The following is a 27,970-nucleotide window of genomic DNA, read 5'->3' on the forward strand; positions in this document are numbered from 1 at the left end:
CTGGAAACATGTCATTTTGGAAGGCACACGGAAGCCATGAATAGAGGAGGGAATAATTAAGGGGGTTAAAGGGTGCTAGGCGAGTGAGGAAAAGGGGCGGGAGGTTCCCATCCTGCTGCTTCAGCCTACCCCTGGTACACAGAGTCGTCTCCTGTGAACTGTGGCCGCTCTGCTCTGAGTAGGCTAGTAATGAAGAAACTAACCTGGCACCTGCGAGAAGCACCTGCCTGAATATATGTGGGACGAGGATGACAGGAGATTCCCCTGTCACAAACGGACAACATGGCCTGTCATAGCAGAAATGTGAATTTTATTTGATTTATTGTGTCTTGAAGGAATATCGTATGAACAGGAGTCGTGTTAAGAACGTGCCTGGGGTGCTCCGGGTGACTTGCAAAGAAATGAAAGCCCTTGGTTAGTTCGGGTTTGCATACTGTAAATAATGCCTCGCCCTTACAGACATTCTTCAAGCCAGCCCAGGTTCTAAGCAGGAAATGTGTTTCCGCCCACAGAGCCCTGGCCGGGGCCGGCCCTACCCGTGACACGAGCAGCTGGGGCGTCGCGAGCGCCGAGCCTAGAGTGCTTCTGTTTACTTTATGCGGAAGTTCTCACCTTCGCTGCTAGTGTTTGAGCACGTGAATAAACTCCTAATTGCTTTCTGTCTGCAGTGGCGTTGGCGATAGTACCTTTTACTTATCGGCAGTTTCGGGCCTCCACCAGCCATAAAACAAAGCTTGCGCTAGATAACGCTGGGCACTTCCAGGAAAAAATACAGAAAGAATTAACGACCGCCGCATCCCGAAAAAAGTACAATGTAAACGCATTTAATTAGATTTTGTTTGTGAGCTATGACTGCAGTGTGGGGACTGGTCCTCTGTGCTTCAACGTCATTATTTATTTCGTGGGGGAGCGAAGTTTAATGTCGCGTATTTTAAGACATTACGTAATGGGTCCTGTTATCGCTCAGATTACACACATTAGGCCTCCTCTTCCCTTGGACTGCTGCAGATCAGTGCTTAATTTGGGCTTGTTGTTTACGGTGCTGAGCACCGGCACTTATTTTTGAGGGCCGGCGCTTATTCTTCTGCCTCAAGCATTTAAGACACATATGGGAAAGACGGAGGAAGAGAAAAACGAAAAAGCGTCACAATGGGAGAAAGGAGAAAGCTGCAAGAGTGAGCCGAAGCAGCAGAGAGAGGGTGTAAATGGATTGAAGAGGTCCCAAGGTGGCTTCAGGATTACGCTGCCTCAGTATTCCGTGTTCCCACATTTAATTGCATCAGCCATGTATTTAAGAGGCGGGCTTTGAGCACTGGCACGTTTTTATTTACAAATTAAGCCCTGCTGCAGATGTTAGTAGGTGGGGTGTCACTGGATAGTCTGTGCTATGTCCTGCCCTGGAGTCACACTGGGAGGCTACTTGGGCTGTTCCATCTACCAGCAGTCTACTCCCCACCCTCATCAGCACTCCCAGCCCCGTACCACCGCATGTAAAAAAAAAAATGTAAAATGTAAATTAGCACCTGTATAGCGCACTACTTACCCGTTAGGGTCTCAAGGCGCTGTACTCATACCGCTATGGAACCCCTCCTGGCTTTTCCCTGTGAGGTGCCCACTCCTGAGCACCCCCAGGGTGAAGCCAGGCATCCAAGCTCTGTTGGGGCCGTTGTGGAGATTAAGCAAGCTATTGCCCAGAGTTGCAGAGTGGGACCCATGAATTAGATTAGGCACCGAGGCGAGAATTATCTGGTCAAGGGGAATTGAGCCCAAGACCTGCCGAAGCGGGACTTGAACCCTGGTCTTGAGCCAGATCTCTGCTTCAGGGTCTGCCGCTCTAACCATTGAGCCACACTTCTCCACGCATGGCCTGTGGGAAAGGGATCGCCCCTCCTAGACAGGGATGGATTACAACGTCAGTGGCTCCAGCCAAGCTCTGTATTTTAAGACTTTGGACACAGCTATCCCTACTCTCATACAACAAGCAGACTAGACTTCTACGGATTGTCCACTGTGAACTACTTATTTACAGGGTAAACAACCAATTTGAGATCTGTAATCACAAATGGGCACTCTATCTTATTATCCCTCCGAGGATGTTGAAACAAAGATCACTTCCAGTTACATGTCTGCTGTATTATAGAGCTGTTATTGTTCCTTCTGTTATATTGTTGTATTAGGCAGTGTTGTGTTTGGGTCCCTATGACTATACCATTTAGAATACTGTTGATGTGATCTTTGCGCAGAATTATGATGTTTGCTTTTTAGATACACTCAGTGCTTTAAATGGGCCGGTACTGTCCGGTACGGAGTACCAGCACTTTTTTATTTTGCGAGGGAGAGTCCCTGCACTTATCAAGAAAAACGTAATGCTTTTAATTGGAGAGTACCAGCACTTCCCAGAAACAAACTGGTACTCTGATGCAGAGTACCTGCACTTCTATTTTTTCATTTCAAGCACTGGATACACTGCCAGGGAGGCGGATTTGTTGACACTCTCTGTCTGTTCTGACTGTTACCTACTATTTTATGCATTCTTAATGTAGAAAAATCTGGATTCTGGGTACGCATATGGCTGTTACTGCCGGGGTTTTTGTTGGTTGGGTAGGCGGCCCGTTTGTGGTACTGTCTCGAGCTTCGCAGTATCTGATTCTTTTATCCCCTTTTTTCATATTTTATATGTACACACCTCCTACGCCTTACTTTTTCCTACACCCTATATAATTACTTGTTCAGCATTTTACCACCCATGGATTTTTATTTGAACATTAAGTTCCCCTACACATCAGGCTTCTTCATTGTACTAGAATGAACATTCCTCCTCTTTCGTTTCTAGTCATGCATTTCACATTATTGTCCTCATGAATTGTGAATATTGACAACTACTTGCAAGTTATGTTAGGTACATCCTGCTTACAGCAGATCAGCCTATTTATGTCTGAGAAGCTTTCTCCTGCTGTTTCACTGATATTTAGCAGTTCATTCTTTTAGAGTATGCTTGCTCCAGAGTACATATTTTGGTTCTATTTTCTTAATTGTTTAGTTTGGTTGCCTTCTTCTCTTACTAATCGGATTTAGTTAAATGAATAATAAATAACATCATAATATTGGCAGTGTATAGGTTGAACATCTTGTTGATGATTTAGGGACATTATCTTCAGTAGTTCCACTCTGGTTTAAGAAACAGCAACATTAAACATTTTAGTCTACAGAACATTGTCTTTGAGCTTTCCCTCTTGCCATCCACCTACTCTGATCCCCATTCTCCCAAAGTGATCATTTCACTATGGATTGCATCTGCTTCTCCTGGTTCCAATTTCATGACTTTTTGAGGTTCTGTTTAGTCGCTGTTTCCCCATGGCTCATCGGTGGTGGGTTCTTTCTGTTCATAGTCTGTGTCACAGAGACTCCAAGCTTCTACAGAGATGCCCTTATCCTTATGATTTGTGTCGTACATGCTCTATTTCTATGGGGCTCTTAAGCTTTTCCCTCCACCTGTGGCACCGTGCGACATGTTAGCCCAGCCCTTGACCATGTTTCAGGAGCAAGCCAATGGTTTTTAAAGGACTCTTCTGATTTTTAAATGAGAGACCAAATCTATATCACTCTGCCTTTACAGGCTACGGGAACCCCATCCCTTAGGCTGTATTGTCGTTTAAGCAGAAAGAGTCACCTGGACCCTCTCCCTGAGCCTTTAAGGCCCCGGGAACCCAATCCCCAGGGGGGCATATTCTTTTGTAATGGTAAAGGGGTGCGTGGACTGACTCATGAGCTTTTACAGGCTCAACAAACCCCCATCCCCTGGGCCCTAATGTGATTTCCATCATGCCCACCCAGGGCACCTACAAGTCACCATTTGTTGGAGGCCACCGAAGGAGACCAATGGCCCCTGTGACCCCACTAGCTCCCCTGCTTACACCCATCCTGGATGCCGCAGGAGCCAACATTGCTCCTGAAAGGTGGGAACAATTTCTGTTTCCCTGCCCACAAGAGCACGGGCAGGTAAAATAATGTATGCTCCCATCCTACATTTTTCAGCTTCTGCCTAGTGGGAGTGCATGTTTTTTCCCTTTCCGCAGATTGGCATCCTGAGTGGCTTGTGGAGCTTAGAGAGTGGGGGCACTTGTCCCCTACCCTTTTAAATAATTTTGGCTCCATGGCCTTGCAAGCGAAGGGCTGAGTGCCTCCCTCCCCTTAAATTTTGAATTGGCCCTGGGGATGGGCCTCAAAGAGGTTCGGGGATTAGGCTGCATTCTTGCCCCCTTTCATTTAAGCACAGCTCCTGGTATAGGGTCTTAAATGGTCCCTCCTACCGCTTGGGGGGGGGGGGGTGAGCATGCACCTGTCCCCCTTAATATTTAAATGTGTCAGGCCCCTGCCCTGGCCAACCCTGGAAGGGGATTTTTTTCAAGCATGGAGCCCCATGTTTTATTTCAAATCTTCTCATGGATTCATAGATCATACTCACGGATCCATCGCAAATTTGCAACAACAAAAAAAAGGAAAAACGTTTTTGGCCCCGGTGGCAGGGCCTCTTCGTCCCCCACCAGGCTCAGTGGGCAGAGAATCCCTAACCTGCCCCTTTACATCTTTTTTTTTTTTAAACCTTTTTTTCAGGTGCCAGTACTTAGTCCTGAGTCTTTAGGTGGCTACATCGTTGTTGATGTGGTGGCAGCCACTAATATCTCGTCTTGAGATCTGTTGGCTCCTCAGACCCTCTGCGGCATAAAATATTGTTACCTTTTTATGGTCTAATTCATCAAAACCTATTGAACAGATTTACACCAAATCACAGATTTGGTGTAAAACTGTTCAACAGTTTTTGTGGTATCACTGTTACATTTTCCTATTGAAAAATGTGTTGTGGGACCACCCCTCCTTCCTGGCCCCCCACTTCACCCTGAATCTTTCCAGTAAGGAGCTGAGGCATAAAGATTTGTTAAACTGCACCAAAAATATCAAACATTATTAGTAAACCAACAATTTTCCTATGGAAATACAATTCTAACTATAACTACCCAATGGCGAACAGCCTCTGGGTGTTATAGGAATTCACTGTAAAAACCAAAGGCTATTGGGGCGTTATAGCTAGGTTCAGATTTTCTACTCACAAAACCATAGAAATTCAGCAGTTATAGTTATCTCAAGTAACTAGAACCTGTGCCCCAAGGTAACAATAACTCACGACCACGCCATGCACAGTTTCCTCATTCATAATTTCACTGCAGATGTTGCAGTGATATCAATGAAGATAGAAGATATCAGCAGTGATGTAATATCTGGGGTAATTAGCAGTGCATGACGAGGGCACAAGGTATAATTACCTTAGAGCACAAGTTGTACTTACTTAAGATAACTATGGACTCTAGATATAAATAAATCATTTTACTTTAATAATTTCACTTTATTACTCCAAAACTACTGGAAAAATGTACACCATATTACAAAAGCACTCTTTCTGGACCAAATTTGTTGTGGCTCCATTCAGGGGTTTGGGCTGTAGTCATGTCTAAAATCCCTATGGGAAATTGCATAGGGAAAAAACATTTTGGGACCTGCTCTTTTCTCGGCCCCTGCATGACAGATCTCCCTGAAACTTTAGAGAGAGTAGCTGAAGTGACTGGCAAACTAAATTTGAAAATTGTGTGGAGATTTGTCAAATGGTGCTAAAGTTATTAGCAAAACAAAAAATGCATTTCCTATGGAAACCAGGTCCTAACTATCAATGCCTTGGTTATATTACCTACTGGCACTTGCCAGTAGGTAGTTATCGTTAGGACCTAATTCCCATAAACAACGCGTTTTTTGTTCTGCCAATAACTTTAGTGCCATTTGATGAATCTTCACTAAATTTACAGGACTCGTATGCTGATTCATTCAGCTTCTGTCTTGACAGTTTTGGGGTGATCCCTCAAGTAGGGGGCCAAGAAAAAGGATGGGTCCCAAAACTTGTTTTCTCCATACAATTTCCTATAGGGATTTTGAACACAACTACAGCCCTAATCACTGAACGGAATTACACCAAAAGTGGCAGAAAGGTAGATCTTGGTCTAGAAAGATCTCTTTTTGTTATTTGGTGTAAATCCATTCAGTACTTTGTGAGACATTTAAAGTTAAATAATATGGATTTCTAGAGATTTGAAACCTCCTTGGATCCGACAGATCTCAAGTTGAGATCTGATTGGCTGCCAACATTTCAACCAGGAAGTGTCAGCTGCCATTTTGGAAGTTGAACTCGGCCAAGTCCGCCCCCCCCCAACCCCCCCCAAAAGTAAAAAAATAAAGAAAAGGGGACAGGTTAGGAATACCCTTAAACACTACGCCAGGTGTTTGGTTTCCCCAGGGACCTCAACTGGGCCAAAATGCATTTTTTTTATTTTGTGGTGAAAATCGTAGTGGATCCATGAAAATAAAAAAAAAATACAAAAGAAAAAACAAGCGCGGTCTCTCATCCTTGTTTGTAGTTCAGCCCCAGAGTGGCCCAGGTCCCGGGAGCATAATATATTATGTGTTATGGTGAGGGAGGCGCACGTTAGTTGAATTCACGTTATGTGTTTGTTTTTCTTGTAGAAAGAATCAGGATGTGTTGAAGGGGTTATAGTTACATAGTAAGTGTAAAGCGCAGTAGAATTTGGGGTTTCATATAGAATGTGGGGCGGAAGCTGGATTGGAACAGTGACAGTAAGGAGACGAAAGAACAAGGACTGTTGTGCACAAGCTGGTCTGCTCTTCAGCATGGCTGAAAGTAGGAACAAACTGCTATGTGGTGTTCAGTGCTTGCAACATCCTAGCACTATTTTGTTCTCTCAACTATGTTGCACAGCAGACTCACTGCAGTTCAACATAGCAAAAGTAACATTGACAAAGCCAATAGACCTTGCATTTGTGAAACCTATTGGCATTACCAATTCATGTTCTTCTCTGCCTGTTAAGAGAAGTTTCCCATTCGGTGACTGTACTCAGTTTTTTCTGGAATTATATTCTGTGTCCTTCTTTTATCTTGGGTCATCTGGAACAATATTAGATCGTGCTCACTTTTTGTTTATTTTCTGCTGTCAGTAAACTAATCCAAAATCCTGTGGTGAAGTGTTGGGAAGGATTATTTTATAAATTACTTTTTATGGACAGATTAGTACAGTAATATGTCCCCAGAACAGAAGAAGAGGATTTTATTACATTCCTTCGGCCCCCTAGGTTCTACATGTGTACAGTCTATCATCTAAATCCAGCGTTTCTGGGAATAACAATGTAATCAATGCAACTGTTAAGGATTCGAATAACTATTTTTCTCCTAAGGTCTGTATTGGTATTATTAGGTTCAAATGTTTTAAACGGAAGCAGCGAAAACAAGAAACTGTTAATAAATATGTGTCTGAATTAAGGAAGTTGGCGATTGCACGTTTGGGGGGGGGTTACAAGAAGTGCTCATCAGAGATCAAGTAGTGCTGCATGCCGGTAATCCAGAGAATCAGGGACGTCTTTGGGTTATTGGCGATGCAACACTAGATGACGTTCTAGTAGTTATGCACCAGGCTGAAACATCTGGTCGATGCGCCAACATGTTAAAGTAAGATGTTAAATGGGACATCACTATGAAAAGTGGTACATTCATTAAGCTGTTTAATAGGCACAATAGGAGCACGTGGGAGTCCAAGGACAGCCTCTAATGTTAGAACATTTTGCTTGTAGTAAATTGTATCCAGCTGCTCAGCAAACTTGTGGTCTATGTGAAGTGGTTCGACATTTTCCCAAAATGTATAGGAAACACAAAGATAAAGTTAAATCTGTTGAAATTGTGAATGTGAAGAAATGTTTGTCAGATGAGGAAAATGGAGCAGAATCAAAGTTGGTGATATGCATGAGAGAGAATCTGGTGTTAAATTTAGGTGATTTTTCAGAATAGAGAGAATAAACCAGTGTGTTGGATGGACATACAGGAGTGAAACTCACTATGTTTGCTGATTCCGGTTCGCCACACACTTTTGTAAATTAGGAACTGTTCCAGGTTGAGAATAAGCATTTTCCTTCTAATATAAATCCTGAATGTTACACAAGTGACAAAATAAACATGACATGCTTTCGTGGTTTTTATTCAAAGTTAAGACCAAGTGCCCCTTTAGAAAATTACATGTTGCAAAAAAGGGCCCATGAGTTTTATGTTGCTTGATTAAAGCAACTTACACGTAATACAGGATCCCGACAGCAAGGATCAGGGACATGTAGTGGATGATGGAAAGAAGTTGGGCGGAACCATGTGTAGTAAATACATTTCCTAGTGTGTTTGGTACTTTAAAGGGTTCAACCATAAAATATTTTAAGAACAAAATACTTGTTCAAAGGCTTATGGTGTATGGAATATTCCACAGCTACTAAGGGAAGAGGTGAAGATTTAGAATTAGTCAGTGGTTGTGTCTGGAATAATAGTACTCAATGAGGATTCACACTAGATTTCTCCTTTGGTAGTGGCCAGACAGATCAATGGAAAAATGACTGTTTTGATATTAAACATTTTAACAACGATATTTTCATTGATAGTTTTCCCTTGCAAAGAATTAATGAAGTGGTATTGTTGGAGAAGGACACAGTGTTTCTCTGTAGTAAGACCCTGAAACCATGAACATAACTTACTTTATTACACGCTTTGGATATTTCCAAGTTAGAAAAATGCCTTTTGGACCAAAGTCAGCCACTGTAGTATTTCAGCGGTTAATGTTTAATCTTTTTGGCAGAGAAAACGTATTAGGCTTTTCCAGGATGACGCTCTTATATTTGGAAAGGACAGGAAGTAACATAATGAGAGGGTCATGAGAGTGTTGGAGATTTTTGAAAGACAGGGGTTGACTGAGCTATGACAGGTGCAAGTTTGCTTTGAGTCAAGTGACATATTTGAGTATGTGATTGACTGTGAGGGTGTCAAGCCCAAACCAACTTTTGTGGTGTTGCAGTGCACAGTGTACAAGGATGTTGTGCAATGTTTCTTGGATCTTCTGGATTTTTGTTCTAGATGTTTACCTAATTTCGCTTCAAAGACACAACACATTGGACAGGTACTCAAATATAGTAACAGGTTTCTTTAGTTAGAAGAGTGCAATTTTTTTTGAGAAGTTAAGGGGCATTTTTTAAGCTTGCATCTTTTAGTGGGTTTGATCCCACTGCAAATAGTATTGTTTCTACTAACACAGCAATAAAGGTATGGGTGATGTTTTATCTCAAGTGATAAAACTAATAAAGAGGTTCTCATAGAATTGAATAATAGAATTAAAACATTTTTTAAAGCATGCTATCACAAACTAATCTTCTGGGTAACTTAAGAGAAGCCTCCATTCTGTACTAAGGAGGCTTCCAGTCCCCAGTTGTCTCGTAGAGAAGAAAACTCATAACAATTGAAATGTGAACACTTCAACAGCTGAAACCAGATTCCTGCTGGTTCTTTACCTCATGCCTTTTTGCACTAACTCACATTTTATAAAATTCTTCCATCAACTGGGAATGGTTTAGGGAACGTAATACTAACATGATTATCAAATACACAGTTTTGAGTTACATATTTAATGTTATCATAGCAGAGAACAACCGGTCACTAGAGTACCTACTTGAAGGACAAACCCGCTTTGGCAAATGTAAAAACAAAAAGAAAACCCCACGATGGTGACTGATTGCTATGTTCCCACGGCTTTTTTTAAAATTTCCTACCAAGACCTGTTGTTCAAATCGTTTGTGCTACTTTTTTCAAAGTGCGAGGAGATAAAGAGCTTGTGTTGTAATGGGTATTTCCATGCCTACACCTACTGCTGGCTTTTCTTGTTTTGCCTCTTGCAGTATATGCATGAAAAGATGCTGGGTGAGATTACATCATTTGTGCTTCACTTAGTGTTGTTGCTTTCTCGGCAGACCTTTAGTATGAGGGCTGAGGTCTTGTGCAAGATTTTTTGTGATACCGAAAGAGCTAACTGAGATCCTCGATTGGTGGATTCACTTGACTTAGTTCATTTGGCAGGATGATTTTGATGTAAATTAGCAATTTCCCATTTTTAGTTCGAGCCCATTAGCACATGTGCTGTGTGTTGTGGGCATATTATCGGCTTACCAAGAAACATACAGGGGCATCTCACCAGCCCATTACTTACCAATGTTTGGCTTTCCTGTCAGTCTCATTTAGTTGCTTCTTATTCTGTCTATCTTGTGTCTGCCCCTCCTCTGGAGCATTGCCATGTTACCTCTGTCCTTTCACATTTCACTTTTACCAACTTACTTTTTTTTTTTACGTTAAACACTCCACAAGACTGCATGTGCTTTACAACTTTCTCCCTATTGTGCTTCTGTTCCACCCTGCACTTCGTGTTGTGCTTTTTTCCCCCTGTACTTATTCCCCGCCCACTTCACACTTCTCCCTCACCTGTTGCTTTTCCTCACCACCCCTGTACTTCTTTCCCATTGCAGGGTTTCCTGTGCGCTCCTTCCCACGTTGCTCTCTTGCTTCTCTTCCCCACCTCCACCCTCTGTTTTGCATCCCACATCAGACCTTCTTCCTCTCTTGCCCATACATCTCCTCCCTCCTCCAACCTCTGTGTGGTCCTGCCCCCTTGTTCCTCCCCCTCCTGCTATGTTTGCTTCCCACCAGTGTTACTACCCGCCACAAGGCCCACTGTGTTGCAACACTCCCGCCCCTGCCCACCTTGTTACGCGCCCCACCAGCTTTTTAAATAAAAAAAAAAATTGCATTCTTTTGTAGGCACACATATCTTTCAAGTTTATTTTCTTTAGCTATGCTGAGCAGCATAAGGGATAACACTGGCAAAGCCAATATGTCCCAAAGGTGCAATCTGTTGGCTTTACCAATGATTGTTATATTACAATACAGAAAGCTCTGGCAAAGATCATCAGCGGGTAGCTTCAACCAGTTGAGCAACTTCATTTGCCTGAGGCAAGTTTCATGCAATCCGGAGATTCCCCATCTGAAGCAGTATTTGTGCCATTTCACAACTTGCATTGAGGGCTGTGCTGTTATTTGGGAAGCAATAATTTTCAACTATTCAGACCCAATGGTGACTCACATATATGGTGTGGAAATGTACTTGTCCTACTGTAAAGACCTCTGCCTTTCCTTAAGTACATATAATGCTGTTAATTTCATTTGAACTTGCTGAGCTGGAATTTACCATGCAAGCAGAATTTGGCTTCAAGCAGCACATTAATACCGTGTCTCATGGTGGGAACACACATACAATTCCTTCTTGTGTGGGAGTGAGATTGTGACATGTGACTATTAAGAATGTTTGTAAATAAGAGGACTGGATGTTTTTTCTTTGAACTATCTAAGTGCTCTATTGGGCAACCAGCTAGACAATGGATGCATTTGAATCAATTGGACCATTGCCCATTCCCAACTTAAACTGAGGTGTGCCTGATTATGAGGTGCATTGGCCAACGTCTCATTTAATAAATGATGCTTGCATTTGAGGGAGGTTAAGTTTGTTATCACAAGAGACAGTATGCACTTTACCCTGACCATTGTGTTATTTAATGGCTTCATCTGCATTCTTCATTATTTATAAACTACTTGGATTTAGGTATTTTGGTATTGGCTAACATTGGTTATTAAAGAAAGACGTTATATATACCTTGAACCTGATTAATTTTAGTGCTGCAGAATAAGCAGCCTGTAAAGTTTAAGCTAAAATAAGCAGCTAATCATTATTATCATATTTTTCTTTTAAGAAAAATACAAGCCCCCTTATATAGGGGTACCAGTATGCTTTGTATACCATAGATAAAAAAAACATTGCTCATGCCTTTAGGATTGTCTTTTGAATTGTGCATGCAGACACCATACCCAATATTCCTACCCACATTCGTGTAGATCACACTTACATGCACATATACTGACAGAGCCATACACTGGTAGAAATGGTTTATTAGTTGAGAGGGGTGGAAGTCTCACTCGAATAATAAACGCAACCAGTGTGCACCACAAAAGTCACTAACTAATCAGTGCTTAACCTTCTGGTAGCTTGGCACACAAGCTGTCAAGCTCAATTTAGAGGCAATCTGTAAAGTATGTATGCAGCACTCAAACAATAATAGTAATTTAGAAAACTAGAATAAATTTGAATAAATACAATGACACCAAAGCGACAAAATGTAATCAGTAGAACCAGATATATGAGTTTTTAAAATTTTAGGCACCAAAAAGCACAAAGGGCCATTTACGGGTGTCTGATCACACTGGACCGGGGAAAAGTCACAAGCTCAAGCCAACTGCGATGGAGCACAGGTCAGACACAGGAACCAGGGTAATCCAACTGAAGGGTACCAGTTGTTGCTGGCAATTCATATTGACGATCGACATAGGTGGTCAGCACGAAGAATAGGTCTCACTAAAGCTTCGTGTTGGCAGTCATCGCAGACAGTCACTGTTGGTGCAACGGACAGGTCCCGCAGGAGCGTTGAATTGAGTTGTCCCAAGTGGTGAATTCTGGGCACAAAGAGGTCAGTTTGCAGTTGTGCGGAACTCAAAACTTCTGTATCTTCACCTTTTCTTCAGGAGAGTACACTCTAATGCCAGCCAGAGGTCCAGGACCTGGGGAGCACCTCTTAGGGTTCAGGACTCATTCCAGGAGCAGGGCTCAGGTTGCTCTAGGCAGGTTCTCTGGTGCTGGTCAGCTGGGCAGTTTGAGTGAGACCTCTGGAAGCTTGTTGTGTCCCTGTAGCTCAAACAGGAGGTTAGCCAAGTGACCCTTGAGTCACTTTGGGAGAGCCTGGGATCAAGGCAAGCAGGTCCAGTCTTCCTTCTACAGACAGCTGGGTAGTCATTTTTGTGAATCTTTCACAGGTACAGGAGTGTTCAGATGGGAGGTTTTGAGGATGCCACATTTTGCCTGGTGCCAGCCTTTGCATGAGGGATTTCCCTGACCTACCCCAAAAATGGTTTTGGTCAGTTCTTCCCCTGACCCTGGCTCCATACTGTCTATTGGGACAAAGGCAAGGGCAGTTCTGGTGTCAGGTTCCTTTGTATGTGTTGCAGGTAGGGCCCTTTGAAGTGCAATCATGGTGGAGTACAGCTCCTCCTCGGCTGTTATGTCTGGACGACCTACTCCCCTTATTCCTAGGCCTTCTTTGTTCCTATGTCTGGAAAAAATACACAACCCAATGCAGGGAAATAATTCACAGTCATGTGACTATGGACACTGGCAGAAAGGCACAGTTGGCTTAGGCAGAAAATGCAAACTTTCTAAAAGTGGCATTTTCAGAACAGTAACCTAAAATCTGCTTTTACCATTAAAGAGGATTTTAACTTTAACTTACAATTCATTTGAGTGTAAACAGCATGCCTTTATCTGGTCCTAATCTGAAGTTAGCTTTCATTAAGTGTAACAAGGTACCCAGTGTTTTTCTATGGGAGAGATAGCTTTACAGCAGTGCAACACAACACGACTTTAGAGATTTTTCACTGCCAGGGCAAGTAAAACCTAAACCAACATGTCCTACTTTTAAAATACTACGCACCCTGCCCTGTGAGCCTTTAGGGAATACCTTAGGCGTGCTTACGATTATTTAAAAAAGGAAGGTTTAGGCCTGGCAAAGGTTTATTTGACAGGATGAAATTGCAGTTTAAAACTACACTACAGCCTGTAGTGGCAGGCCTGAGATATGTTTCATAAAATCACTTTAGTGGGCGGCACAATGAGTGCTGCAGTCCCCAAGCAGCATTTAATTTACAGGCTCTGGATACATGTAGTAGATAAACAGAGTGTACCAATCTGATGTATGCCAATTTTACCATGTTTTTAAGGGAAAGCACAAGCACTTTACCCTTGATTAGCAGGAGAAAGGGTGAACGGAGTCCTAAAAGCTAACAAAAAATAATTCAGCAAAGGAAAGCAAAAATCAGGGGTCACCCTGCATAAAGGCCTAGTAGATCCAACATAAACCTACTGACACCCAGGCACACCCAGCACCAGACCTATGTGCACCCATGGACACAAACCAGCAGGCATGCTGCCACCATTGTCACGTGCCAGGACTCACAGGTACCAGAGCATACAGACTTGCCTGTCCCGTGTACACAAATATCCTCTACATTAAGTACATAGTCTGACAGATAAACAGGAAATATGGATTATTTGCTGATTTTGAGAGCCTCATCTCAGCATCCTAGCTACATCATTTTGCAATAGATGGATTGTCCTTCTTCAACATAAACGGACAGCATATTGCGAAATCTGCATCTCGTGACATTTATATAAATGCAACATGGTGACACAAAGCATAATCTGTCTATGCAAGAATGAGCAAATCCCTCCTTCTGTTCCCAGACAGAAAAACAAAGATTTAACTGTCAGAGAGATTTGAGCAGCCATGTCACACAGTAGCACCACATTTGCTTGACACTGATTCAGTGCCTACCACTTTGACACTGAGAAAAAGTTACATTCAGTTAGGATGCATAACACCTTTAGGAGGTTGTAGGACAGGAAAGGTGTGGATAGCCCTCAGGACAGGAAGTGAATTATTGAAGGACCAATGACGTGCTAGAAATAGTGCTTCCGAAGAGAACTGAGACCGCATAATGGGATATGGAGGAAGGAGACGGCACGGCTGGCCAAAAAACATGTGGCTGGTTGATCAGGAAGGGTAAGGAATGACATGAGAGGGCAATAGAGAGAGGAGGAGTTAAGTACACTGACAGCAGGTGAGTCGGTCAAAGGTGAGGGCTAAGATGGGGTAAAGGCAAAGTGTCAGGCAGGGAAAGGAACAGTGATGTACCAGAGGACAGAATGATGGAAATACAATGAGGTGGAAGGGAGGTCTTCAAGGGTCAGGCAATATTCACGTGGTCTCTCCTGTGCAGACTTCAGCCGTGCAGTGAGTTCTGAAGTGGTTCTGCCGCTTTCGCCTTACCAGCACAGGGATTGCTGGGTAGGAAAGGATACCAGGACATATCTAACACCAGTTTAGTAGGACACTGAGGTTGCACTCTTGACTCAGACGACGTGGGCACCTGCTGTAATGTAATGGCAGCTTTCGCTTCCTCCCACCCTTCCGTTCAGACTGAACTTCTTTCACTGTTCTCCACACAGAGGGGATACTTTGAGAAGACAAGTTATTAGGAAGCCAAAGCCTGTCCCTGTAATGCTGGGGAGTTCTGAGACTGTCCACCACGGTACACATTCTGGACTTGTAATTAATAATGAGTATTTCTTTCTGTACTTTAAGGCCTTGTGTCACCTTGATCATTCAATGGCCTGGATAATTATAGCTCTCCTCTGGACCCTTGGCAAATGGTGACTTTCAACCAGTCGTGGCTCAGCCTGAGCACTAGGCAGCAGGATTGAAGGCCCACATATACAATAGAAAAGTGAAACTACACGTCCCAGCAGGCTGTCTGGAAAAGCAATACTGGCCGAAAATGACCCTCATGACATAGGGCCCCGTGGCCAATTATGAAGTGGATGCAACTGTACAATAACCATGCTATAAACAGGGTGACTGGAATTGTGAGGCAGTGGAGGACCAAGTTATGCCTTAAGGTTGACTAAATTATGTGCAATAAAAGGCAAAAAGTTGTGGAATAATGCGGTATATCTTGTGACCGTATTATTTCACTGTTATATCCTTTTACACGTTAACTCTGGGCATATCTTTCACCTGGTTAGCATGAGTTTACCGCCTAAATACAACAACTGAAAGGTGACCAGTTGACCTTCGCAAATGGCCTGCCACTGCACAACGTGTAGGGACATTTTTTATAACTTTTGATCCTTTTAAGCTATAAACATTTGCTTTGTTAAAATCTGCAAATTACGTTTCGGGAGAAGGATTATGTGGCAGATCGGTAATCATGCACAAAATGATACAGCCCCGGGAACGCATTATTCCAGGGGCACTGGCAGCAAATGGGGATTCCGGCTACTTCTGCTTTAGTATTTTTAGTCCCGGAAGCCATAATAATTCCAAAGTCTTTCACTTGAATTTACAGAAATTATATTGTTCAGATGGTGAAAGCAAACCCGCCCTTCGCCTGTTCTTTCCACTGTTTTTCTACAATGGGGAACACCCGGGTGAAAAGGATGACTCCAGCCCAGTTTTATTTTGTGTTTTGATACTTTTGACGTGGATAGCCTGTAGATCCACGCGATGTCTCTCCAGGCTACAGAGAACCGTTTTGGTTTACGCTTTCCAGCGTTCACCGCGGGATGTTGTGGTTTCCCCCCTCAGCACATTGACTTTCCTCGGCTCCGTGCAGCGGCCGGCCTCATTAGACAAGACTGAAAGTTCGCATATTCGCCACAGGCCTGTGTCACTTAGGATTATGCGACGAAGGCCTACTTGCGGTTGCGTTGGATACAATCAGAAGTTCCTAATTGAGCTGAAGTGCTTAGCTCCTCCTGGAGTGGCTCGTTAATTACAGACATCCATTTTTGAAACACTCTTGGTAATTAAAGGGATCAGCTAAATTGCCTTTTGCACTGAAGTGAATCTGGCTCCGTGTCCAGCATGCGGAACCGGTGTTTCTTACTGGTGTCAAAAACCTTGAAAGGTTAAGTGCAATTCCTAGAAATACAGGATATGAAGTGGTTATCATAAATTACCTTAAACCAGAGAGCATCGATTTCCGTCTTTCGGTCTGGCTTGACAGCTCAGCTGTTGCTTACCTTAAGTATTCAACAGAAAAAGGATTTTCAGAAGTACTCCGGAGAGAGGGTTTTAGGCTGCACCCACGTTAGTTACATCAAATACAGTGGTTGATGGGGCAGACGTTGTGTGCTTCAACTGAAAAAAGACATCTTTGCATTGCACGTTTTTTGCCTATCCGGAAAGCTTTTTTCTCAATACATCAATTCTAAGTTGGTTATGTTGGTTATGATCAGATAAACCACTGATCAAAGCTGTAGGCCCTGACCATTTCATTATTAAAAGTCATGTTAAATGAAGGAGGCCTGAAGTGTTTATAGTCAGTGCTTTAAATGGGCCGGTACTCTCCGGTACTGAGTACCGGCACTTTTTTATTTTGAGAGGGAGAGTACCAGCATATCTCAAGATAAACGTAATACTTTTAATTGGAGAGTACCGGCACTTCTCAGAAACAAGCATGTACTCTATTACAGAGTACCTGCACTTCTATTTTTCCATTTAAAGCACTGTTTATAGTGAAACACATAAGATAATGTCAGTAGGCATTTAGGTGGATTGTTGTTACTCTGTACTAAAGCCTGCAGAGAGGTATTTGTTATTTCAGTTCTAACAGACCACCATACTAGGAAAGGGTTTTGTTGCTGCTTATCCCCTCTGACAAACCTCTGGATTTGTAAGGTGAAACACCTCATTAGGACTTCTCAGGAGCAAAAATATTTTGCTTTGGCAACTGTAGTTTTGATACGTTTGTAAGTTTATGACTGCATGCCTAATGGTTGCCTTGTAGGAAAGCTTGCACTCAATACAGTAATGCCTGAGTTGATTATGGTAACCAGTCAATGCTAAAGGCTAAATGCCTGATTGGTTCACAGGGAAAGTTATGCCCCATGCCATAGGTCTGATTTGTTTAGTATGAAGGTATAACAAAGTCAGTAGACCAAGCTTAAGTGTTGTAAAAATCATTTTTTAAAGGCAGTGAGCCTTTAATGGTGGATAGTTATCACAATGATACCAGCTGTTACATAGTTGGTTTGGGGTTTGGCATTGATCACATCCTCTGAAAAACTTTAGGGGTAGAAAGTTTTCACTGTAATAATCCTTGTAATTCAGTTTTGAGAAGGGTTCTATTTTTGTTTTTTCCAACTGTAAGTTTGTACGTATTTGTAATTTTATAATTGTATGTATTAATAACAGCAGCTTTTCACACTTCAGTTGGCCTGTGTTAGTTACAGTTTCAAGCCAGTGGTAAAGGCTGTAGGCTATAATGGTGCACTGGAAAAAGTTATGTCCAATTTCTTACGTTTGATTTGTTTAGTATGAAAAGGTATGATAAAGCCAGTAGGCCTGACTTATCTGTTGTGAAAAACATGATTTAAAGGGCAATGGGCTTTTATGGATGGATTGTTATTACAGAGTGCTAAAGCTTGTAGGCAGGTATTTTGTTAAATCGAATCTGACAGATTTCCATAGCAGGCAGAGGTGACGTGTTGGTGACCCACTTGAACAAATCAAAGGGATATAAGGTTTGCATTATGTTATTCCTTACTAGGGCACCTCAAGAGGATTTTATGTTGTTTTGACAAACTTTAATTTTGAACATATTTGTAATTGTATTACAGTTTATCTAACAGTTGCCTTGTTGGAAGGCTTATTCCTCTCTGTGCTTTAGGTCTTAGTTGATCATGGTACCAAGCCGATGATAAAGGCTATATAGGCCTGAGGCGTTCACTAAAAATGTTAGTTCCTATGCCATAGGTCAAATCTGTTTATTATGTCAACTTATGACAAATACAGTAGGCCTGCAAGGCTAGGGGTGCTGATTTATCCTTTAACAAACGCTAGCACTGTAATAATTGTTTCTATAATCCCTTCCGAAGACCTGACAGACTTAGTTGTATGCAAGGATCCTGTCGAAACATCATTAAAAATAAATACACATATATGTTAACATTTAGATGGAGGAACCGCAGGGCTTTGTGTCAGCCCTCTTCTTCCACTGTGCTATATGAGTGTCATTTACATTTTGCTTTCATCCACACAGCATAAATCAGGGGGCAGTGGGTGAGCCATTGGCTCTCTTGATCTGTGAATTTAAGTATTTGCCTAATCACATGTGAACATCTGCATGAAAATGAGTGTGCTTCAGTGCTGGGAAGGTAGACCAGTTCTTTAGTGCTTTTATTTTTCCATTTTCTTCTTTTATATGTCCTTTTTCATTTCTTTTCTTTTCTGCTATTTCTTTTATTTTTTAAAGTTTTTCATAACACCCCAGACAGTGCAAAAAGGCTGCTTGCTGATTATGCCATCTACTGTGCACCACATCCTGTGCTGCCACTGCCTCTATACAAGACAACTATCATGGAATGGTATGGTCCATAGTGTATCATTCTTTTACCATTCCAGCATGGCCAACATGTTGGTTATAAATGCAGCTATGGAACTTGAAATCAACAATGCACTATGTACTATTGCTAGATAGCCTCCCTCTGCTTTATTTGATTGTATTTGTTATTGCAAGCATATGCCTGTCATGCGAATGTTGTTAAGTTTGTGTGTGTTTCATTGTGTGTGATAGTATAAGTGGGTGAATGCACGGTTGGCAAATGGATGCTTGCATGGATTATTGAGAGAGTATGTAAAATGGCTTATTTAGTGCCTAGACCCTTCATTTATAGAAGAGGCACTTTTCTTTTTAAGGTAGACAGTATGTGGGCATTGACAATACTTGTTTATTTTAGGGAAGCAAATTCATACATGTCTTCTGTGTTAGGTTATTGTGAAAAATTGTTTTTCTGATCGATGGAGCATGTGAGCCCTTTTCAAGCAACAGCCACAATCCTTGTCAGGGAGAACACCAAAAGTCACTAAACTGATTTGTTCTTAACCCCCTGGTAGCTTGTCACAAAAGTAGTCCGGCTTTCCTTGCCCTGCACATTGAGAAGCTCCACAGTTTGTGGGAGGCTGATTTGGGGCGATCGATTACAGACAAAATGTGGTTGGCTTGCTGCACTCAGACACGTCTTGTCTCACCCAATTATCACCACAAACTCATACATTACAAACTCCTATGCAGAGCATACGTCACATCTAGCTTTCTGGCTTGTCTAGACCCCTCAAAATCCTCGGCCGGCCCCAAATGACCCAAAACCGACTTCGCCCATCTATTGTGGACATGCACCCAAATTGCACCTTATTGGCAGGCTGCTTACACTCTCTTGATCCAAATGATAGACCTGGATCTTACCCTTGAGCCCTTGGTTGCACTGTCTGGGTATGTGCAAGATATTCCTAAGTCGGTGCATTGCTTTACCGCATTGCACTGTTGCTAACTAAGTGTAAAATAGCACTCCACTGGGGCACCAGACATCCCCTCACCACCAAGGCCTGGGTTGATAGCCTGGTCTTTTGTGACTCAACTAGTGAATTCCATGCCTCGCTACAGCCCACGACCTCATGGCCTAAAACATATGGCAACCTCTTTGTAACTACTTCTTGATGGTAGGACACCCTAGCCAATCCTCATGATCTATAGTGACATGCCATTACTCACTCCTGGTCCTCCTAGCCCCTCCATTTCCCCACCACCCCCTCCCATTTCTTTTCTCTAACCCTTCTGAAGTCCCTTACATTACTTACTGTTGGAGTACTTGCTCACTAAACTCTCCTTTGGATGTATCTCCGATTACGAACAGCCCTGAATGTCCCGCCTACGTATAATGCTATATACTTACAAATGTGTACTGTAATAACCTATGTGTGCTCCCTGTTGTTCTCTCCATGCAGAAGACTACTGATGTTCTGTCTCTTACTTTTGAAGATTCATAAATATAGTTTTTTTAAACTGAGATTTTACTTAGAAGCAATTTGTAAAGTATTTATGCAGCACACAAACAGTAATCAAATGAAAAGACAACACTAGAAAAATCAATATAAATCAAATAAATTATTTGACATTAAAATAACAAAAAATCCAATCAGTTGAACCAGAGATATGCAATTTCAATTATTTAAGGTAAGTATAGTGCTTAAAAGCTCAAAGTGGCACTCACGGTTAGACCCTGTTGAGCACAGGCCAGATACAGGGACAAGGTTAGTACAGCTGAAAAAGCTACCTTCTAAAGTCCAGCGCGAAGAGTTCTATTCACAATGGAGGAGGCTGTGAGGAGCAGGGAGAGCATTACAGTTCATTGCCTCTGTAGTCTGAAGATCCTTTTGGGCGTCGCAGATGGTTGTTGCTGGAGCTTCGCTTTGCCGGTCACCATAGGCTGTTGATGGGGTAGCTCGAATTGTAGCCCTATGGGCTGTTTAGTGCCTACCCTAGAGGTAACTTATTTCTATTAAAAAAGGAAGGTTTAGACCTGGCAGAAGGTTTATTTTGCCAAGTCGAATTGGCAGTTTTAAACTGCACACATAGGCTGCAATGGCAAGCCTGATACTTGTTTTAAAAAGGCTATGTAAGAGGATGGGTGGCACAATAAGAATTGCAGGCCAACTCGTAACATTTATTATACAGGCCCTTGCTACATGTAGTACCACCTTACTTAGGGACTTACAAGTAAATTAAATGTCCCAATTGGTGTGCAAGCCAATGTTACCATATTTAAAGGAGAGAATACAAGAACTTTAGCACTGGTTAGCAGTGGTAAAGTGCAGACTCCTAAAAGCCAACATAAATGGGTTCAGAAAACAGGAGGGTTGAAGGCAAAACGTTTGGGCGTGACCCTGCAGAGAGAGCCAGGTCCGTCCACCAGATATGTTGGTTACTTGTTTGACCATTTACTCTACTGTGAGGCAACCTCAGCAAGTGTGGGACATCAGAGATTGAAAGAAGTAACCAAAAAAGAGCAAGGAGAGAACAAGATAGGAACACTATGAAAGGAATGATACTTCTTAAAAACACCCTTACCTCATACGTAGAGCAATATTGCACAGTTGTTATCTTGTTGTCAAGGAGGGAACAAGAGAGGCATGTAGGAGAAGGTAGAAGAGTGTGTTTTTTTCAGAGGTTGTGGATGTTATGAAAGTATGATGCTGCTGTACCTTATTTCTGTAGGTATTAGGAGGCAATATGTCATGTATTGGACGCAGTGTAAACAGTTACATTTTATTCAGTTTTCCACAGGAGGCCAATATAGTGATGGCAGGGTGGTCTATAGCTGCACCCTCTATTTAAAGTCTGTGAAAATTCTTGCCTGTGTGTCCTGTGAAATTACATAATATTTTTGCTATAGCCAAGTACCGTAATGTGGCATACTTAATTCTTAAGAATACAAAGAACCAGAAGGCCCTGCCAAATATTAGGTCCACAAAGCGATCAAGGAACATAGGCTGCTTTGAAAAAAAAAAATGTTTCCGACATGGAAATTCAAAAGTAGGAATGGTCTTCTGCTGTTCCTGTAGTCTACTTCTTGTAGTTTTTAATAGACTTAATCCCGCTATTGCTGTCTGAAGCCTTAACTAAATTATGAGTTACACAAGAGGTAGTTCAACCTTCTGAACCCAAGGCATGGATATACTTTTATTGATGGGGATCATTGCTGTATGAAACGGGAACTTGTAAGATTTGCATTGTCATATTCCATCAATGCTTGCTTTTAGGGTAGGGCTTTACGGAACGCCAAGACCCACTCCTCTTTAATATATACATTTTCCTTTAATGTCAGAAACACCCTACTAAAAACCTGTCTTTACCCCTGACTGGCACACCTTAGGAACAACCATTTTACCAACCTCAGAAGAACCTCATCTTCATTCAAAACTGTAACGCACAAATATTTGCAGGGAGTGTTTTCATCTACTGAGAAATATTACTACAGAGTTTAAAGTGCCTAATTATCTGTTAATCATGAACAGTAAGCTTGATGTTTTTATTCTTCTTGTAAAACCCCTCTTTTTCCCCATCCCTCTTTCACTTCCTGTATATTTTACTAGATTTGAGCCTATATTTTAATTATGTAACTGAAAACTTTCCCAGACTTTGACTGAGGAGCAGATTGTTAAGCAAGGAAAGTTTTTGAAGACTTTCAAGTAGATACAGATTTCCCTTAGATATTCCTGGACGGCTGTGAATCAATTTTGAACAGTCATGCCCTGGTTGAGATATGGGTCATATAACCACAGCTGTACCTTTAACTGTTGCTGTGGGTCAAGACAGTGTTGCAGTTTGTGGTGTCCGATCATTTAAAAAAGAAAATGGAGATCTAGAAGTATCAGCTTGGTTAAGTGAAACTCATTCATCAACTCCTGCAGACTATGCCACGTGTTTAGCAACAGTCTCCAGTAAAGAAGGCCCAGCCCAGTCAGATTATCGACTTGTATACAGTTTTGATCTAGCTGATCCTTTTTAAATGACTGTGACAGGGTCAGAATAAATGAAGCTTGTAGGCGTTGTAGTGTTATAGGCTTTTTATTTCTTTTACTTCACGTTATGTGGTACAGTCTCTCTATACATGTCTTTGTTTCTCTCTCTCTCTCTCTTGTCTGGTACGTCTTCCGCCTCTTGATCCGGTTTCGTCTGTCTTTACTCGTGGTCTTTCAGGTGGAATGTCAGGAGTCACCCGGGAGGTGCATAGGAGGAAAGAAGAGAATAGAAGACCTTTAGAAAGTAAGAATTTTTTATTTTTCTTTTCTTTTCCTGTCCTCTCTGACTTTTGTTCCTGGGTGTTGTTTTTCCCTTTTTATCCTGTCCTTTTCTTGGTCGTTTGCTGTCACTTCTCTTTCTGCTCCTGGCTTTCTTTTTTTCTGTCCTTTGTGCTTTATTTCTTTCTGTATTTCTTTTTCAAGGCTTTTATACTTTCCTGTCTCTCTTGGTACTTTCTTGTCTGTTTATTTCTTTCCTTTTCTGTTGTACCTCGTCTCTTAGAGGTGGTACTAGTTACTTTTGGTTTGCTCAGATTACCTCTTTTGTTTTCATTATCGTACATCTGTAACTGAAAACCCTCTTCTCCTCATTTATCTGGTGCCCCGTGCAAGAAAACAGGACTACACAAATAACAAAAAAAACAGAACAACTTCCAAAACCTATGGTTGTGCTCTCCCGTGCTGATTTCTGTCCCCACTCCCCCTTCGGTTTTAGTTTTACCGCCTAGTTCCCGTCCTTGCCCCCTCCCTGTGACCCCTTTGAGTGCTCGGCCATACCTGACTGCGCCATGTTCTTCCCAGAACGTGGCCGGCCTGTCCGTTTATCCTTTCCTCCCAGTTGTCCTCTTCCCGCACTGCTCTGCTGCTGCTTGGCTCATCTCCTCCACGGCGTTCTCCTGAGGCGCTCCACGACGGCACTCCTTCCTCTGTTTCGGTTTCCTTCTTCCTCTGTTTCGGTTTCCTTCTTCCTCTCCTCACCTCCTGGGGAAAATGATTCTGCCAGACCTTCTCTTATAAAACCCGTAGATGTTCCGTATCAGGTGTGCAAACCCACGCCGCAGCCACTCTCACCTCTTCCAGGTCAGCGTTGCTGCTGCCTGCAGTGACCCGGGGTACTCCTTCTCCAGATCTGCGCTATGTGCCCCGTCACAATGACGTAACAACGTTCTCTGTAAATTGGCTCAACAGAGTTATCAGGTTTCCTGTTGCAAATTGTTTTTGCCTTCTTGAGTCATAACATAAAATAGTCTTATGACATCAGTTTCCTAATGTCATTCAGTATTCAAATACATACCATCAGGCACAGTTTGGAACCCAGAGTTAAAACAGAAAACAAGCGAATTTCAGGATATTCACTATGCACAACCGTCCTCAACTTTCTAGTGACAGTTAGCCTTTAAAGACAATAGCACCTCTGAGCTTCTGGTGATTGTTAAAGAAAGCACACCAGTAGCATCTTCCAGTTAATGGGGAAGGAGTTGTGAGGCCCCTTTTCATAGGGGCATCTAGCAGTCACTGATTACTGGATGGTATCTTCTGTGAGTGTTGTTAACCAGCAGTCTCCAGGGCCTCCAATACTATTGCACTCCAAATGGATATCAGAGTTACTTTCTGTCAACTGTCTCTTAAAGAGTAGCAAAATAGTGTAGTCAGGACTTACTCCAGGAGGTTATGGGGGAGGGTGTAGAAATGTTTATACTGCATGGCACAGTAAATAACACACAATAACATGAATGTCCAGTTAGTGCTATAATTTCTTTTAAGAACTAGATATTTTAAGGCAGATAAAAGAGTGCAGTTAAAAATATGGTATGCACAAAAAACCCAAATACTACCATACACAGACATGGTCACTCATATATGCATGCAAACACGCATACATTCACATATAAACAATCATGCAAAAGCACATGCATTTACACCTCACAAAAATACATAGGTGCCCGTCCCTTAACTTCCTGGCACAATTGGAGCAGCATTTGGACACAGGTGTACGACTGGTCACTTCAGGGGTTTGGGAAGCTTACAATCAGCCACATGGAGGGTGCTGGGCCTCGCTAGGACTTGGAAGAGAAAGCATTTCATTCTTCATACAGCTCTGTCTTCTGATCTTTTGTGAAGCCTTAATGGCAGCACCCAGGCAGGCGTTGGAGGTGGGGCCCAAGTGGAATAAGACGGTGGTGAGGGCTGGCGTATGCATTGGAAGCATTTTGCTCTGAGCATTTACTATCCCACCCAGGTCTCCACCGCTTTCTCCCATTGGCTGAGCCTGTTCACCTAGATTCAGCCAATAAGAGTGGGAAGTGAGAAGTTGAGGACTAGGTAGAACTCTGATCAGAGACCAGGACAGAACACATTTTGCTCCGAGCCCTTATAAAATGGCCAAATGGCCCTTTTGGCACTGTGTACATGACCTCGCTTATCCCACTCTCCTTGTGTCTTTCAAACACCGTATGGTCAATTTTGAATTCGCCCACTTTTTCATGCACAGTGTGTTTTTGTGTGTGATGTCTCCTACTTACATTGTCTACAGAGCGAATGAAAAACAGAAGTCTGTAAATGTCGGCTTACTCTCCCTCCTCTGGTGGCGGAACATTGTGCCCCCCAAAGCAAATAATGCAGGTGTATGTGCGCAAAAAGTTTTTCCTTCTATACAGCTGTTGACCTTGTCAATTATAGATTATGGAAATGCAAAGCTTTCCAGTCCTTATACTGGGACACGCTCTGGCAAATTACGGGGAAAGGAAGGAGTTATGTCTGAAACGCTCAGGACCTTAGTCACCCCATATGCTTAATTTGTGCCCCAAGCAAATGTCATTTGTGTTCATTACCAATTAGAACACACGTCAAGGCGCCCCAGCCTCGCTGCATTCTGTCTGCAGGTTTATATCTGGTGACACACCTTCACTCAGCACTGCATAAAGGAACAGGACAAAAGGAATACCACCGGTCCCACTCTAATCAATTCTGCCAGAGAACAACAAATGATTTCATTCATATTCTCTCTTCTTCACTCAGAAGTGTTCAAAATAAAACATGACATATGATGCTGTCAAGTACCCTACCATCTCTTCTGTGTGTAGCGATCCGATGTTGTGAAATTAGAGAAAGAAGGGGAATGACGGTTGTATCGTTATTCAGACGGCCTTTGAAAAGGCGCAGGAAACTCCCCCAAATCCTGAAATCAATGAAGACCAATAGAGCCTGCGACTGCAGAAAGTAAATCATTGTCAGTCAGTCGCATCCTCACCGCCTTTCATACTTACTGAGGTTCCTCATTTCCCAAAAGAAGTGTAGGCGTGTCACCAGCGGCAAACATGCAGTCAGAAAGCATCCAGGGTGGGGCGCCAACACGTCTGTTCGATTCCGTAGTGAACACAGATTAGGGGAGAAGCTAATGCATGTGGGATCACTAAGGTCCTGCGCTGCTTGTGGCCAGCCCGCCATCTATTAGCATAAAATCCTGAATATGAGATATGCATCCTGACCATGCTTAATTTGTAAAAGAATAAGAGCCGAGCCCCAGTGTTTAGCTCAGAACCCCACGACTGGTGCTTTCGAAGGCCGGAGTGCCGAATACCAAGGCTGGGTAGTCTTGATTCCACCTCATGCCTATTTACTCCACCACCAGGCGCTCCCGGCCCCTTTATCTCACTCCTGTAGGTTTTTTTCATCCCTTCTTTCTCCCTTTTAAACTGTTACTCTTCCTCCTTCTTTCCCATTTTTGTGTTTTTCTCTCTCATGGTTTGGATCATTGTCTTGACTTGTGAGGCCTGTTATTCACAGGGACTCGCGTACAGTCAAAAACTGTGAAGGATCTCTGCTGTCACTCAGGTCACAAGTTCTAAAAAAAAAAAAAAAAAAAGTGGTGGGACAAAGCAAGTTAGACAGTATACAAGTGACATGGCTCGTGATAGGACAGCATGTGACATTATGGCGTATGACATTATTGCAAGTGGCATTACAACCCCTAACCTCACAGGAAGTGACATCACAAGAAGTGACATCTGATCCTAAGACCTCATAAATATGTTTAGCAGGCCTATAAGGAGTACATTTTAGCGAATTACCAGATTTAACAAATTAGATTTTGTGTTGGGGTTGTGCCAAAAAAGTGACACAAACCTATGCAAAATCTGGGCCTCAAATTCAACATTTATTTTTTAAAATCTCTGCCACAAAGAAATTGACACAAGGAGAGCTTGGCAATAAATCAGTTCTGCTTAATTGGTTGCAAAGACTGTTTTAAAAGAAATCTTATGAGGTTAAGGTGCCTGCTGCAGAGAGCTTTGTATGCCCCTTAAATCTCAAGGAATAATAGGGTAAGATAACTCAGATGACTAACATATTTGCTGGCCAGATGTGTGTCGTGTCTAGTCCCAGTTTTGAATCAAAGTAGCATAGATGGACAGCATGTCTCATGCAAAGCACATCATGACAGATTTGTATTTTATGTAGATAGATAAGTGTGCTACTGCTTTTAAAAACGGAGATCCTTTTGTTACTTGCAGTTCATAAATTGTAATCCTTCTAATATATCACAGTGAGCTATGGAAAACATGTGACTCCTACACCTTGTAACCCTCACTACCCTATGTAATACATCCTGTACATATATTTACAATTTTGTGATTTATTGTCAGTGTATAATGTGTACATGTGATGTAAAGCGCTCTGACACCATGCATTGGGATAAGGGGGGGGGGTTATGGAATCTAATTTTAGGCCATTTCTGCCCCCCTTGGGGGCAGATCGGCCTATTTGTATTAGGCCAATCTGCCGCCAAGGGGGGCAGAAACCACAAGACACCAGGGAATTTTTTGTTGTTATTGACATGAGGGGAGCGGCCCCTTGGGCAAGGGCCGCCCCCCCCAGGGAGCCAAATTAGTTTTAGACCATTTCTGCCCCCCCTGGACACCAGGGATAATTTTTTTGTTTTGTTTATTTTTTATATGTGGGGAGCGACCCCTTAGGCAAG

The 27,970-nt window shown here is 42.5% G+C and overlaps 1 protein-coding gene across 8 annotated transcripts in view; it reads left to right on the forward strand.

The window, feature by feature from the left end:
- Nucleotides 1-27,970, forward strand: part of STN1 (STN1 subunit of CST complex) — a 426,801-nt gene that overhangs the window by 149,156 nt on the left and 249,675 nt on the right. For 5 of the 8 annotated variants that reach the window (XM_069239456.1, XM_069239457.1, XM_069239464.1 and 2 more), the window contains one exon: nucleotides 23,171-23,236. The exons of the other annotated variants lie outside the window; for them this stretch is intronic. The gene's annotated coding sequence lies outside the window, so the exon portion shown is untranslated. The remainder of the gene's footprint in view (nucleotides 1-23,170; nucleotides 23,237-27,970) is intronic. 8 annotated transcript variants of the gene reach the window in all.

Source organism: Pleurodeles waltl, chromosome 6 (genome assembly GCF_031143425.1).
Source record: "Pleurodeles waltl isolate 20211129_DDA chromosome 6, aPleWal1.hap1.20221129, whole genome shotgun sequence".
Lineage (NCBI taxonomy): Eukaryota > Metazoa > Chordata > Amphibia > Caudata > Salamandridae > Pleurodeles > Pleurodeles waltl.